This window comes from Oncorhynchus masou, chromosome 28 (genome assembly GCF_036934945.1).
Source record: "Oncorhynchus masou masou isolate Uvic2021 chromosome 28, UVic_Omas_1.1, whole genome shotgun sequence".
Taxonomy (NCBI): Eukaryota; Metazoa; Chordata; class Actinopteri; order Salmoniformes; family Salmonidae; genus Oncorhynchus; species Oncorhynchus masou.
The window spans coordinates 25,425,139-25,440,234 of record NC_088239.1 but is presented as its reverse complement, the minus strand read 5'-3'; positions in this window follow the sequence as shown (position 1 = coordinate 25,440,234).

Below are 15,096 nucleotides of genomic sequence, written 5' to 3'. Positions count from 1 at the left end.
TTATACCATACGATCTCAAAATGGTCCCTAGAATATATCAATGGTTAAACAATAAGCACACAATACAGAGGATGTTTAAGAAAAATATACAGAACATTTAATTCCAAAACAGTCACACTGTTTTAATATTGTGATGTGTAATTTCAGACACACTCTATGGTGAGTAAAATAATGTTTATAGTCCTAAAATGCTAACATAAGTGTTTCTTGGCAGTAACATTTCTACCAAATCCAAAGTGTGGATTGCAGTCACTCCTTAGAGCAGTCTAATCTTGGTTAACCAAGAACTAAAATCTTTATAATTTGGTCGGGGTCCATGTTCTGGGTCCATGTGTGTTACAAATTGAGAGTTCTGGTTTGAGAAGTCTCCCTCATCGCAGAAGGAAACTGCTAGAACGTCTACCAAATAGCATTTCTGTCTTTTGTGAAAAATTACACTAGTCACTCAAAACATTTATAAAGTATCTATAAAGTATAAATAGCTCACACTTTAGATGAGGCCATGCAAAAAAATACTTTACTAATGAGTTTGAAAATGGTATATAGAGCGGCACACAATTGGCCCAGCGTTGTACAAGCTTTGTCGGGGTAGACCGCCATTGTAAATAAGAATTTGTTCTAAACTGACTTGTTAAATAAAGGTTACATATAAATACCTATCTTAAACATCTTATTAATTGAGCAATGATTAATACATTATGAATAAGCTATTTACTAATCCATTAGAAATGCTGTGTTACATGGAGTTATTATAAAGTGCTACAGGCTTTTCCTCTGTCCCTTTTAATCTCATTCCAGTAAATGATAATCCCCAGACCCTCTATACCATCCTCTCCCACAAACCTTATTTCAGAGCACATCTCTGAGCACACTAATTAGGAGCCAGGGCAGTCAAGGCTCTCTACAATATCTCTCTCATCCACCCCATCACATCTGGGCAACTCACAACCACTTTGGACAGAGAATCAGAGCCTCTCTTGCTCACCACCAGCCCAAATAAATGAACAGTTGGTGTTTATAGCTCACATTCTCTCTACCACTTTGATGAGTCTCAATGCCTTTGGGATGTTTTGGGAAGCTTTGGAAAGCTTTGGAAAGTTCGGGGCTTGAGTGGGAAATGGAAAGTAACTTTTTGCTTCTTTTTTTGTGTTTGATCCATTTCTTCTATGATCTTTTGCAGGCGGATTGGATAGCCAATGCAAAACCGTTACCAAATGTATTAGTCTGTTTGGTTCAGCTAGCGGTTGGACAAATCCTCACTAGGCTTGGGAGTCTAATCTACGTTCCATTGCTAATTGTATTCACTATTCAGCAGCTTGGCCAAGGTTGTTTATACCCAGCCAGGTTATGTGTTCCTAATACAATGGATTTGGGTTTATTGGTCTCTATTGGCAAAGAGAATAATGCAGGATTATCTAAAATTGCATGGGAAATGTACCTTCTTTGTTTCACTAATATAATAATACAATCTCTTTTTTCTATTGGTGAATTGGAAATGTTAAAACCGTTTCAGAATGCTAATAGAAGGATGCACTGCCTTTCGATAACAAAAGCCAGTGCACTTTCTTTAGCAGCAACAATCCCTCAACCTTTGTGAGGAGACTGCAGTGCGACATTAGAATGGCACTCGATGTTCCAAGATGATCAATAACCTGATATGGTAGGCAAACAACGTGAGAGTAGAGTGACTTCTTCAATTAAATGATCCCTTTAAGTCAAGGGCCAATTTTCAAAAAGATTTGACAGTGAAAGCAGGAAGCGTAGGGTCTCAGGAACATTGGTTAATTCTTGATTCGTCAAAACATTATCCAAAGTTTTTCTACCTTTGATGAGATGCCACCGACAGTGACTGCTTGCCCTAAACCAGAAACTTGACAAAATGTTCCCCTCTCATGTCCTATATCTAAAGCATTTGAAATGAATATGAAGAGAAACTTCAGAGCGAGAGCACAGGGTGGGTTGGCTACCTCACTGACTGGCTCACACATAAATACTGAATTGCCTAAGAGGAAAGCGTTACTGGGTTGAACTTCTGAAGAGGACATCATGAAAAGTTGATCTGCTGAAATAGAAAAATGTATAATAAAAAGATGGAGAGGAGTAAAAGTAGAGCAGAGAGGCAATTTAAGAAAAAAGAGGATGGTGGGCAGAAACTTCAGAACAAAGATCGAGAAGGCAGGAAAAAAAATATGATGGAAGAGAGGGAGGAAGGGAGATGGAGGGGGGGGGACTTTGAATCCTGTCTGATCACAAGTTGCTGTCAGATCAGTTGCACCAGCTGATGTCAGCACACTTAAAACAGCAGAACCCTCCATGACACTGGGTTTCTCACTGGGTCCCTGAGGATCTTTGGCGCGGGGAATAAGAAACAGAAGACCGAAATCTGTGGTGTTAAAGAAAAGAAGAACTATGATTTAGGATACTGTAAGTACATTAGGATCCCTCTTTACCGCATAGCAGAGCCTGCTAGCGCATTATATTGTTATATGAGCCAATATGGGGAATAATGACTTAAGAACTAGCTATAACTAGCAGGGTCCAAATTCGAATTCCAAATTAAATTCTGGAATTCAAGCAGGAAGTGGAAAATGTACTTGGAATTGAATTTGAAATGCAGCAATCTTGAACATATTTCATTGTCATTTAGATTGTCTGAATTAGAATTGAAATTGTAAAATAAAATCATCCCGGGAATTGGAATTTTAATTGGAATTTAACAAGAACCATCCTTGGAATGGAATTAGAATTTAATTGGACTTTACTCTGTCTGAATATGAACTGAATTGGAATTGAAAAAGAAACTCATCATTGCAATGGAATTCTGAATTTTAAAGGATGCCCCGGTTAATAACTGTAAGTGCTGATATAATTGGAAATGTCTAGGAGCAACAGCCGTGAACTGGTAGGCCACACAAGCTCATAGAACGGGACCGCCGAGTGGTGAAGTGCGTAGCTCATAAAATCGTCTCTCCTAGGTTGCAACACTCACTATGGCGCTCCAAACTCCCTCTAGAAGCAACGTCGGCACAAGAACTGTTCATCAGGAGCTTCATAAAATGTGTTTGCATGGCCGAGCAGCCTCACCCAAGCCTAATATCACACAAGCACACATGTTCTCTGGAGTGATGAATCACTCTTCACAATCTGGCAGTCCAATGGACGAATCTGGGTTTGGCGTATGCCGGGAGAACGCTTCCTGACCAAATGCATAGTGGAGGATAAATAATGTTCTGGGGCTGTTTTTCATAGTTCCATGAATTGTATTTTTAAATTGACTTAGAATTTGAAATTAATTTAATGAATAGTGAATTGTTGTGGAAGTATATTGAACTGGGAATTTAGTTTTGAATTGACTTAAAAATTTGAATTTGATTGTTTAATTGATGGGGCTATGGGAAATACTGCCCCCTTTGGATGAATTGTGTGCCCAAAGTAAACTAAAAGAAAAACTGTCAAAAATTGCTAATATATGCATATAATAATTATTATTGAATAGAAAACACTCTAAAGCTTCTAAAACCGTTCGAATTATGTCTGTATGTAAAGCAGAACTCACAGGGCAGCCATTCTCCCAAACTCTCTCTCTCTCCTAAGAAAGTTGCTCCAACTTTAACGTCATCGCCCCCACCCTTCCCAACCAGCTACGGATCTGGGAACAGTTTCTATTTATTCAGCGCGCTTTCCTCTTTCAATGAGACGTGCAACGGAGAAAATAGCACGAGCTTTGACTGCTTGGTGGGCAAAATACTGAGGTGTCACGAGTTTTCAGGAGCGCGCTCTGTGAAAACTGACTTTTTTTCCAGTCTGGCTGAAGAGAGTTCGTTATGTTTGATTTAATCGCCAATTGTTTTGTACGTTAAAAACATCCTAAAGCTTGATTCTGCACGTAGTTTGACCAGTTTAGTCGACATATAATATGTAAATTTGAAGTTTTGATGCGCAATTTTCGTGATCAGAAGTCCTTTTTGGGGTAATTCACCTGAAGATGTTAGCTTTTGCTAATACAAAGACATACCAACAGCAACCAAACGTTATATTAGGTAAGTATAACTCCTTCCACGGCATTCTTGTCGAAGACCATCAAAGGTAAGGGAATATTTATGTTATAAAATTGTATTTTTGTCGAATCCAACATAGTAGAGAAATAATGCTAATGGCTGAGCGCCGTCTCAGATTATTGAATAGTGAACGAATTCTGTAACGTTAAAAATAAATGTAACACAGCGTTTGCATTAAGAAGTGTATCTTTCTAAATATATGTAGAACATGTATATTTAGTCAAAGTTTATGATGTTGATTGCTGTTATCTGGCGTTAGCTGCTGGAGATATTTATAATTTCTCCGGTCATTTCTGCTGCATTTTTTGAACATGGCTCAATGTAAATGGAGATGTATGGATATAAATTGCATATTATTGAAAAAAACATAAATGTACTGTGTAACATGTGCTATTATACTGTCATCTGATGAAGATTTTCAAAAGGTTAGTGAATTATTTTTCTTTTAATCCTGCGTTTGTGATTGTGCTATTTTGCATAGCCATGTGGCTACATATTGTATGTTTCCCTAGTGGTGGTTTAACATAAATATGCGCTATGTTTTCGCTGTAAAACATTTTAAAATTCTGACATGCTGGGTAGATGAACAAGGTGTTTATCTTTCATTTAAGCTATTGGACTTGTTAATGTGTGGAAGTTAAATATTTTTAAGAATATTTTTGCTTTCCCTGCGCCACCGTTTGGGCTGAAGGGGGGGGGGGGAGGGGTTCCTAGTTGGGAACCCGTAGCCCCATATGGTTTTAATTGACTCTGAATTGATTGTCTGCTATGGAATTTTGAATTGAATTGATGGAATTGGAATAGAATTTGTGGAATTTAACCCAACACTGCTGGAATTGTTTATCATATTTATGGAATTTGCAGGAAGAGGGAATTTAATTTGAATTTAACTTGTGACCCCAAACCTTATACAGTAAAAAACAAATCAATTACTACATGAATGTACCTAGACTGTAAATGGATAAAGGGAGACACTTTTTTTCTACCAATTACAGTAACAGCAGTCTGATTTCATAATAAATGAAAGCATTGAAATATTTTACAAGAGGAATGCAGTGAGAAAAAAATATTGAGAGGAGGGAAGATCAGAGAATGTGTGGTGTGAAAGATCAGAGAATTATACGTGTTTTCTTGCATAACTATTCTGCCAGAAGCCAAGCAGTAGTTTCTCAGAGCTTCTTCAACACCCCACTATCCTCCTAGATTCAGCAAATGGGTGGCGGGGAGAGGGAGGATGTGGGGGAGGGGAGGGGGGTTGTCTTTTTATACCATTGTATGTGTAGGCCACACTTCAGAAGGGTATGTTTTAAATTGTTGTTGATTTCAGCATGAAGAATATGGGTGTTGTGATTCATGGGAAAAATGATTTTAATTAGCATCATGTTCATAAGTGAAATATAATTCATATCCATTTAAAAACTTAACAGGCAAGAACAAAGGGAACACATGAAGACAGTGTACCTTGAAAATAAAGTAAAATGGAATTTTGTTCAAGGTCTAAAGCAAATGTAGCAACACTTCAGGAGGCATAACCTGTTTGTGCATGCTTCTTTGCATATGTAAAATCTTCCTCAGTATGGGCAATCAGTAACTTATTTCCCAAGTCAAACATGTACAGAGAATATAGCTTTTTAAAATAATTTACTAATGATTTTTAAGCAGCAGCTGTCAGAGCAGCTCACAGATCAATGCACCTGTACATAGCCCTTCTGTAAATAGCCCACCCAACTACCTCATCCCCATATTGTATTTATTTATTTATTTATCTTGCTCCTTTGCACCCCAGTTTCTCGACTTGCACATTCATCTTCTGCACACCTACCATTCCAAGTGTTTAATTGCTATATCGTAATTACTACACCACCATGGCCTATTTATTGCCTTACCTTCCTTATCCTACATTTGCACATACTGTATATAGACTTTTTTTCTACTTTATTATTGAAATGTTTGTTTGTTTATTCCATGTGTATCTCTTTGTTGTTGTATGTGTCGAACTGCTTTGCTTTATCTTGGCCAGGTCGCAGTTGCAAATGAGAACTTGTTCTCAAGTAGCCTACCTGGTTGAATAAAGGTAAAATAAAAATACATAAAAATAGCCTACATTAGCTCAACCGTCCCGCAGGGGACCCACAGATCCTGAAGAAGTTTTAACTTTAGCTAGCTATGACAATGATGATAACGGCTATCTATTGTATAATAATGTCAAAATATTTATATCTGGAATTTGTCTTTCAGCATCAGTAGAACACGCCTGAATCTCCTCCACCAGTCATACAAGTATTTGAATTTTCTTTTTTTTTTAATTTTACCTTTATTTTACTAGGCAAGTCAGTTAAGAACAAATTCTTATTTTCAATGACGGACTAGGAACAGTGGGAACACTGCCTGTTCAGGGGCAGAACGACTGATTTGTACCTTGTCAGCTCGGGGATTTGAACTTGCAACCTTTCGGTTACTAGTCCAACGCTCTAACCACTAGGCTGCCCTGCCGCCATATGGACTAATGCCTCCCATCAAAAAGAGAGCTGTCACGGCTGTTGTAAGAACTGGACCAAGGCTGTCATGCCCTGACCTTAGAGAGCTTTTTATCTCTATTTTTGTTTGGTCAGGGTGTGATTTGGGTGGGCATTCTATGTTCATTTTGTCTATGTTTTGTATTACTTTGTCCTGGCCGGGTATGGTTCTCAATCAGGGACAGTTGTCTATCGTTGTCTCTGATTGGGAACTATACTTGTGTTGGGTGGGTAGTTGTTTTCTGTTTAGTGTTCTGCACCTGACAGGACTGTTTCGGTTTCGTTTCTCACTTTGTTATTTTGTTCTAGTGTTCAGTGTTAATAAAAAATCATGAACATTTACCACGCTGCGCTTTGGTCCGAAACTTCATGCAACGACGACCGTTACAAAGGCGCAGCATACGTAGAGTTCCACATCTTTAATATAAAGTGAAACTTAAGCAAAACAAAACAATAAACACACAAAGAAATGTGACTGCGTGGTGCACATGCACAAGCACAAAATAATATCCCTCATTCACAGGTGGGAAAAATTGCCTCTAATTGGGAATCATACAACAAACCAACATAGAAAAGAAACTAGAACACAACATAGAATTAATAAACTAGAATAACCCCTAGTCACGCCCTGACCTACTACACCATAGAGAAACAATGGCTCTCTATGGTCAGGGCGTGACAGTACCCCCCTCCAAAGGTTGCGGAGGGTGGGGGGTGATTATTGTCGGTGGCAGCTCCGGTGTAGGTCGTAGCCCCCGCCCAGACCCCGGATCCGGGCCATCACGCCCAGCTGAACGCTGTGCCTGGACTGGGCACCGGCGCAGAGGAGGGCTCCGGCCCTGGAGCTGGGCTGGTAGCCATGCCTGGACTGGGGACCGGCACAGAGGAAAACCCCGACCTTGGAGCTGGACTGGACCCCTAGTCCCGCACTGATCTACTACACCATAGAGAATCAATGGCTCTCTTTGGTCAGGGCGTGACAAGAGCTAGCCCAAGCAAGCACAGCATGAGGACTTGCAGCGAGTGGTAAACTTCATCAGCAACTACGAAGAGGATAATGCAATAGTATTACCAGGACACAAACACTGTTCTGGAAAGCTGCTGCCATCCCATGTGATAAAAGCAGCAGTGTGGCGTCTACAAGTCATCGATGACAACACTTGGTATATGAAGCATAAAAACACGTTTTGATTATTTAATTGGCACTACTTTTATTGATCTGACATTATTTCTGTATTTTCCAGAGGTATGTGAAGTCAGGCTGTGCATTATCATTGTAACTTCCAGTTTCCAAAATTATGTTTCTGTAAGAAGTGTTGCTGCTTTGCACATTTGTAGGCAAGTGAAACTTACCTGACAATGATGCATTAAAAAATGATATGTTTTACATGACATTTTCATTTCATTATTGTCAGGACCCGGTTTCGAACCTGGGTCTCCGGAGTGAGAAACAGTCACTTAACCAACTGAGCCACGAATAGACAGCAGAACCCAGAAGATGAGGCAGACACAGCAGTACTTAAGACGGTGTATTTAATAAAGAAAAAATCCTAAAATACAAAAAATGGCAAGTCCAAAAGGTGGTAGGAAAAACACAAAAAGACCTCAAAAGAAACTCACCAAAAATAAACAAAAACAAAAAACAGAATACCACAAGAACTTCACCCGGAATCGACAAGAGCACACAGAACACTAGGGCAGGGTGCTAACATACAAACACAGAGCACAGAACTGAGGGAAACAAAGGGTTTAAATACAATCAGGGGAAACGAGACACGTGCAAATAATAATGGGGATCAAGGGAAAAACATAGGGACAAAAAGCACAATGGGGACATCTACTGACCAAAACCCGGAACAACCCTGGCCAAATCCTGACAGAATCCCCCCCCTAGGAACGGCTCCTGACGTTCCTACCAGCTCTCTCAGGGTGGAGGACCCTGAACTGACGAATGAGGTCAGGGTCCAGGATGTCTTTGGCAGGAACCCAGGAGCGCTCCTCGGGACCGTAGCCTTCCCAGTCCACCAGATACTGCCAGGACCGCTGCACCCGGCGGGAATCCAGTATCCGATGGACGGATAAGCCGGCTGGCCTCCAATGACACGAGGCGGAGGGGGAGGTCTGTCTGCCGGGACAAGGGGAGAAAAAACAACAGGTTTTAACAATGACACATGAAATGTGGGATTAATCTTAAGGGATCTGGGTAAGTGTAGGCGATAAGAAACTGGGTTAACTCTCCTGGCAACCTTGAAGGGACCGATGTATTTTTGGGACAGCTTGCGAGACTCCACCCGTAGAGGTAAGTCTCTTGTGGAAAGCCAGACTCTCTGGCCGGGGCGCAGGGTAGGCCCGGGACGGCGACGTCTGTTGGCTTGTTGTTGATACCTCTGTGAGGAACGCATCAGATTAAGACGGGTCTTCCTCCACATACGCCGACAGCGTCTGACGAACCTCAAGGCTGAAGGCACTCTGACTTCTGCCTCCTGGTCCGGGAACAATGGAGGAGCATAGCCAAACTGACACTCGTGCGGGGACATACCAGTGGAGGAGGAGCGCAAGGTGTTGTGCGCGTATTCGGCCCAAACAATAAAGGATGACCATGTGGACGGGTTGTCACGAGTCATACATCGGAGGGTGGTTTCCAGCTCTTGATTCATCCTCTCTGTTTGGCCGTTGGACTCCGGATGGTACCCTGAAGATAGACTGGCAGAAGCCCCCATGAGTTGGCAGAAGGCCTTCCAAAACCTTGAGGCGAACTGGGGACCTCTGTCAGAAACCACATCTTGAGGAATGCCGAAGACTCGGAACACATGATTAATTACCAACTCAGCCGTTTCCTTGGCAGAAGGTAACTTAGTCAGAGGGACGAACCTGGCCGCCTTTGAAAACCTGTCGATTATGACTAGGATAGTAGTATTGCCATGGGATGGAGGAAGTCCAGTAATAAAGTCCAATGAGATATGGGACCAGGCTCTGTGTTTCTGTCAGGACCCGGTTTCGAACCTGGGTCTCCGGAGTGAGAAACAGTCACTTAACCAACTGAGCCACGAATAGACAGCAGAACCCAGAAGATGAGGCAGACACAGCAGTACTTAAGACGATGTATTTAATAAAGAAAAAATCCTAAAATACAAAAAATGGCAAGTCCAAAAGGTGGTAGGAAAAACACAAAAAGACCTCAAAAGAAACTCACCAAAAATAAACAAGCACACAGAACACTAGGGCAGGGTGCTAACATACAAACACAGAGCACAGAACTGAGGGAAACAAAGGGTTTAAATACAATCAGGGGAAACGAGACACAGGTGCAAATAATAATGGGCATCAAGGGAAAAACATAGGGACAAAAAGCACAATGGGGACATCTACTGACCAAAACCCGGAACAACCCTGGCCAAATCCTGACAATTATCTTAATGTTCTTTTGTTGTTTGCAGGTGCACTTTCCTTCTGACCATATGCAGCCAGGTCCCATCTAGTTTTTAACTCCTCGCAACTGCAGTGGGCAAATCAAGGACAAGTTTGTGCTCTGGTATCGCACCTAGCGGACCATGCACAAGCTCCACCACAGTCTGGACCTTCAGTTCCTGATCACAGGCCACACCAAGTTTGCACCGACTGGTGCTTCAGAAAGACCAAAGTGAACAATTTGTCTGAGATTGCTGATGTTGTGAATGACAGTACTGTGACGGGTCAACATCCCACAGCTGGTTGGACTGGAGGATTGTACAGTGCTGGTGGAAAGCTATGGCTGGCAACAACACCTGACTCCGTACTTCAGGCTGCTGCCACAGTTCATTCAGTATCAGCACTTCAGGTAAATATAATTTTCATTGCATTGCATGAGATTCTTCTTCTTATCTTAACTTGGGAGGTGAATTGATGTTGTGCAATGTTGTAATGTCTTTAAAAAAATAATCTGGACACTTTCTGTTTACCTGGATTTTTTTCTAATTGTAGGCTCCTACTTTTACCACTTTTAGTCTTAATCTTTACTACACTACTCACTGTTTAGCACATGACCTCACATGTGAATCCTTAGAGAGATGGGTGGGGCTGGCTTAAGAGGGTGTGAACAATGCTGAATAGGTGTAGACAAAATAGTGAATCAGGCCTTCATGGTTGAATTGATGAAAAGAAACCACTACTAAAGGATATCAAAAAGAAGACTTGCTTGGGCCAAGAAACACGAGCAACAGACATTAGACCAGCGGAAATCTGTCCTTTGGTCTGATTAGTCCAATTTGAGATTTTTGGTTCCAATCGCTGTGTCTTTGTGAGAGGCAGCGACACTCCATCCCATCTGGTTTCCGCTTAGTGGGATTATCATTTGTTTTTCAACAGGGCAATGACCCAACACACCTCCAGGCTGTGTAATGGCTATTTGGCCAAGAAGGAGAGTGATGGAGTGATGCATCAGATGACCTGGCCTCCACAATTACCCGACTTCAACCCAATTGAGATGGTTTGGGATGAGTTGGACCGCAGAGTGCAGGAAAAGCAGCCAACAAGTGCTCAGCATATGTGGGAACTCCTTCAAAACTGTTGGAAAAGCATTCCAGGTGACTAAATTGCGAAATTGGTTGAGAGAATGCAAAGCTGTCATCAAGGGAAAGGATGGCTACTTCGAGGAATCTCAAATATAAAACACACTTTTTGGTTACTACATGATTCCATATGTGTTATTACATAGTTTTGATGTCTTCAATATGTCGGAAATAGTCCAAATAAAGTAAAACCCTTGAATGAGTAGGTGTTTCCAAACTTTTGACTGGTACTGTAAATATATACATATTTTCCTTGTTTGTTTTCGCGCTGAAAGTGTGTTATGGGGAAGGTTTTCTCTGGTCGCTGGGAGGAGGGATGGGAGGGTGGGGGGTCTGGAGGCCCATTTATTTATTTTTTATTTATTCCTTTTATACTGAATTAATTATTACTTAAAATGTATTTCTTACTTTTGTTTTTCATTGGAATGGCAGCCCACGGCAACATTTTATGTAAACTGAATAGATGAATTGAAAAGGATATTGTACCTTTAACCCCCCCCAAACAAAAAAACAAAACAAAAAAAATTAAACGCTGTACCGGCAGTTACAATGGAATGCCTGAAACTCTCTTTTATCCCGTTCATCCTTATTCCTTCTTTTTGAGTCCCAGTTTTATACCAACGTTCCATTTTAGCCAGAGCTCTGATTTTTAGCTAGCTAGATCTGACGCTAACGCCTGGATGGTCACAGATTGGTCGGATCCTAAAATCAGTGGTGTAAAGTATTTAAGTAAAAATACTTCACAGTACTACTGAAATATTTTTGGGACAATCTGAACTTTACTTTACTATTCATATTTGACAACTTTTACTTTTGCTTCACTACATTCCTAAAGAAAAAACTGTAGTTTTTACTCCATACATTTTCCCTGACAACCAACATTTTGAATGCTTAGCAGGACAGGAGAATTGTCCAATTCACGCACTTCGCAAGAGAACATCCATGGTCACCCCTATTGCCTCTGATCTGGCAGACTCACTAAACACAAACGCTTAATTTGTAAATTACGTCTAAGGGTTAGAAAGTGCCCCTGGCTTTCAATAAAAAAAAATGAAAAAAAATTAAAAAACAAGAAAATGGCGGCGTATGGTTTGCTTAATATAAGGAGTTTGATACTGAAGTATATTTTAGTAATTACATTTACTTTTGATACTTTAAGTATATTTAAAACCAAATACTTTTAGACTTTTACTTAGGTTTTATTTTACTGGGTGAATATCACTTTTAATTGAGTCATTTTCTATTAAGCAATAGCTTTACTTTTACTTACACTACCATTCACAAGTTTGGGGTCAATTAGAAATGTCTTTGTTGTTTTAAGAAAAGCACATTTTGTGTTCATTAAAATAACATCAAATTGATCAGAAATACAGTGTAGATTTTGTTAATGTTGAAAATGACTATTGTAGCTGGAAATGGCATCTTTTTTTCATGGAATATCTACGTAGGAGTACAGAGGGCCATTATCAGCAACCATCACCCCTGTGTTCCAATGGCATGTTGTGTTAGTTAATCCAAGTTTATCATTTTAAAAGGCTAATTGATCAGTAGAAAACCCTTTTGCAATTATGTTAGCACAGACGAAAACTTTTGTCCTGATTTAAAGAAGCAACAAAACTGGCCTTCTTTAGACCAGTTGAGTATCAGGAGCATCTGTCACACCCTGATCTGTTTCACCTGTCCTTGTGCTTGTCGCCACCCCCTCCAGGTGTCTCCCATCTTCCCCATTATCACCTGGGTATTTAAACCTGTGTTTGCTGGCTGTCTGTGCCAGTTTGTCTTGTATGTTCCAAGTCAACTAGTGTGTTTTTCCTGTGTGCGGTCCTGTTATGCGCTCTTTTGCTAGTCTTCCCGGTTGTAACCCTTGCCTGTTTTCTGGACTCTGTACCTACCTGACCATTCTGCCTGCCGTGACCTCGAGCCTGCCTGCCACACTGTACCTCCTGGACTCTGAACTGGTTTTGACCTTTCGCCTGTCCATGACTATTCTCTTGCCTACCCATTTTGGATTATTAATAAATATCAAAGACTCAAACCATCTGACTCCCATTGTCACGTCTAATCAAGGTGGGTGGAATCAGGCGCAGAGAGCAGAATGCGATATAAAGTTTTATTCTCCGGTGAACAAAATAAACACGGTCAACCCAAATACACACAGTGTGAACTTATACAACTTATACAATCCCGCACAAAACAAGGGCGGGACAACCTACATTAAATACAGACACTAATTAACTAAACAACACACAGGTGAAACCAATTAGACAAAACCAACAGATACACGAAAAAGGGATCGGTAGTGGCTAATAGGACGGTGACGACGACCGCTGAGCACCGCCCGAACGGGCAGGAGAGCCAACTTCGGCGGAAGTCGTGACAGTACCCCCCTGACGCGCGGCTCCCGCGCGCGCCGTCACCGTCCTCGAGGATGACCCGGAGGACGAGGTGCTGGGCGATCCGGGTGGAGGCGGTGGAAGAGGAGGGACCTCAGGCACCTCACCTTCTTGCAGGGGACCAGCCACCACCGGCCTAAGGAGAGACACATGAAACGAGGGGTTAATACGGTAATACCTAGGAAGTTGTAACCTATAACACACCTCGTTTATTCTCCTCAGGACTTTGAACGGCCCCACACACTGCGGCCCCAGCTTCCGACAGGGCAGGCGGAGAGACAGGTTTCGGGTCGAGAGCCAGACCCTGTTCCCCGGTGCAAACACGGGGGTCTCACTGCGGTGCTGGTCAGTGCTCCTCTTCTGCCGTTCTCCCGCTAACCGTAATGAGTCCTGAACGGCTTTCCAGGTGTCCTTGGAGCGCTGTACCCATTCCTCCACCGCAGGAGCCTCGGTCTGACTCTGATGCCATGGAGGCTAATCTGCTCCTTATGATCACCATGCGTTACCATGTCCAGCAGCACCGTAGCCTCCCTAATTACTCCTGACCCTAATGGTCGGCTATCTAAGGAGTGCACGGGGAAAGGTCGATCTAACGACACCAGGGGAATCCCTAGCCTTAACGCAAGCCCACGATCCATAAAATTCCCAGCTACGCCTGAATCGACTAGCGCCTTATGCTGTAGAGAGGGGGAAAAACCAGGGAAAGAAATCAATACAAACACATGACCGACAGGAAGCTCTGAATGAGTTTGGTGCTTACTCACCTGGGGTGATCGAGCAGTGTTCCGCCTGTCCTCCCGACTCCTAGACGAGTTCCTCCAGCACCGGTCGGACGTGTGCCCTCGTCGACCACTACTGGTGCAGGAGGACACTCCTCCTCCGGTCCCCCTTGAACCCGTACCTCCTAATTCCATAGGGATAAGAACAGGGGGGCTGCGGATTGGAAACGACAGGACCTGATCCGAACGCCCGCGAGCAGCCAGCAGGTTGTCGAGACGGATAGCCAGATCGATAAGTCCATCCAGTGTGAATGTGGTGTCCCGACATGCCAGCTCCCTGCGGACGTCCTCCCTGAGACTACATTTAAAATGATCTATCAAGGCCCTGTCGTTCCATCCTGCTCCTGCTGCCAAAGTCCTAAACTCAAGGGCAAAATCCTGTACGCTCCTCGTCTCCTGGCGCAGGTGGAACAGCCGTTCACCCGCCGCCCGGCCCTCGGGTGGATGGTCAAAAGCAGCTCGGAATCGGCGGGTGAACTCTGGGTAATTATCTTTAGCAGAGTCCGGACCATTCCATACTGCGTTGGCCCACTCGAGGGCTCGCCCAGTCAAGCAGGAGACGAGGGCGCACACGCTCTCCTCTCCAGAGGGAGCAGGACGCAACAACTCAGGTGAATCTATAAGGAACAGGCGAATCTATATATGAACGGTAGCCAGGTATAGTTCCAGCTGAAGGAGGAAACCCTGGCACCCAGCCGCCGATCCGTCAAACTCCCGTGGGAGTGTCAGCCGAAGAGCCCCAGAGCCAGATGTGGTCGCAGAAACAGGAGGTGCTGGAGAAGGGGTTGCTAGAGATGAGGTGG